The sequence below is a fragment of the Amphimedon queenslandica genome, unplaced genomic scaffold (assembly GCF_000090795.2).
Source record: "Amphimedon queenslandica unplaced genomic scaffold, v1.1 AMPQUscaffold_7018_Cont21027, whole genome shotgun sequence".
Taxonomy (NCBI): Eukaryota; Metazoa; Porifera; class Demospongiae; order Haplosclerida; family Niphatidae; genus Amphimedon; species Amphimedon queenslandica.
Genome location: NW_003552694.1, coordinates 1 through 1,993, shown reverse-complemented (window position 1 = coordinate 1,993; position 1,993 = coordinate 1). Strand labels below are relative to the sequence as shown.

The 1,993-nt window shown below is 32.0% G+C and overlaps 1 long non-coding RNA gene across 1 annotated transcript; it reads right to left on the bottom strand.

The window, feature by feature from the left end:
- Positions 1–26: 26 nt before the first annotated feature.
- LOC109591863 (uncharacterized) lies at positions 27–1,638 on the bottom strand. Its single transcript, XR_002190046.1, has 4 exons — positions 1,122–1,638; positions 904–1,051; positions 733–807; positions 27–74 (listed from the first exon to the last, which is right to left on the bottom strand). It is a non-coding gene; the product is annotated as an uncharacterized LOC109591863 (long non-coding RNA).
- Between the last annotated feature and the right edge of the window lie 355 nt (positions 1,639–1,993).

Genomic DNA, 1,993 nt, shown 5'->3' with positions numbered 1-1,993 from the left:
TCAATATTGTTAGTTTGTTACATTATCTTACCAGTTATTATCATTATGAGAAGCTTAGACAGCAAGCTCCTTGCCTATATAATGAAGCACAACAATACTAACAATCACTCAAATAGTAACCAAACCAAACAAACATGTACACATGTACATACAAGAGCCTATACTTAAGTGATATAATCAAGCTACATATGTATAAAGGCCTTTTCACACTGGCACAAGTAATGCGCATTGATGTACCAACAAAGCTCATCAAAGTGCTTTGAAAACAGTGCCAGTGTGAAAAGGCCTTAAGTCTATGGTTTTTGAATTCTAAGCCACTTTAAAAACTGACTTAACTCAACTTCCTACACCACATAAGATTTAAAGGTAATAAAAATGAAGAATTCCTACACTGCAGCTATTTTGATTATGACCAGAAACTATGGTCATTGGTCAAATTTTTAAGCAAATAAATTTCTCTGCCCTAATTCTTCGTAAATGGACAGGAAAAATTGCTTTTGCTGATTTTATTTTTGTGACTGCACCTTGGCCAAGTAGGCCTGGCTAGTAAATTTTTAGAGTTGAAATTTCACAAAATTCTCAAAATTAGCAGAAATTTTGGGCCAATATTCTTAAGCTAGAATAAATATACTTGTTGCTCAAAAAAGGACACTGGGCAACAGTGTAATGCCTTATCAATTGGCTATACCTAGTGTAGTGCAATAAGTGCATAAATTACATTATTATTATTACCTGATACACTTCTGATAATATTCCACTCAATGGAAAATATTTATTAAACTGTGAATAGATAATAAACTGAATAAACTAATGAGAAAGAAAAGAACTATGTCATACATGTACAAAAAATATCAGAGAGATAGAGAAAGAGAGGGGGGGGAAAAGAAGAGAGAATATCCATACTTGTCTTTCACATATGATGGCTATAAACTCAAATGTCAAAGTAATAAAGTACCCTGGCCATAGACCGTGCCACAGTGCAAGAAATATAATCGTAATAAAATGAGACAACATTTTATTTTGTAGCCACTTCAGCCTTTTAAATACATACCTACAATGTACGTGAATTTAACACAAAACAATAAATAAATTCAGCTCAGGTGAAAGATTGTTTTACTAACATTGATGCCCATTTGTTGGTCTGTATGTTAAAAGATTCAATAGTTCCCTAGAAAGAGAGAGGGTGGGTAAGGATTTAAGGGAAGGCAAAAATTTCAATTTTTAGAAATAATACCATAGCAGGAATTTTTAGTAACACTAAAATATTGGTGATTCTATAATACAATGTATGTATTGGTGGTTTAATATTGGCAATTTGCCAACCACAGTCATTAAGCATGCATGTTCAGAATAAAGCAAAATATTCATGTACATGCTTTTGCAAACTTAATTGGCACCAATTCACTAATTGCAAAATATAACTGTCAATTTTCCTTCCATACAGTATGTACTACCATAATAGTATAAAGGGTTTCCCAACCACAAGAATGCCATGCTAGCTAACAGCATTCTTCATTTGCTGACACACATTACAATCCAGTATATGGCATTTGAAGTAATTTTAAACATTTAATTTTGATCAAAATCAGCTCTCTAAATTTATATGTAATATACAAGTAAGTACATGTATACAAACGTATGTACCATGCAGAATTCTCTCCTTTGCATTTTTTGACAAAATTTGGCTAAAAACAACTTAAAAGTTATAGCTGTTGGTTGTTGGTCCAATTTTCGAGCAACTTTTTGAATTAAAAAAATCAAAATTTGATCAGAGTCAGTTAAAATTTCTATATAAACGTAGGACATGCACATGTATCAGAAAAATGATAAAAAGAGAATTCTCTCCTAGCCATTTTAGATGAAATTTGGTAAGACTAAAGAGCTTTTGGTTGCTGGCCAAATTTTGAGCAACTTTAAAATTTAAATTTAAATGGAATCAGTTCAAAGTCGAGGACATGTACATGTACACACACATGTACATGAGTAACATTAC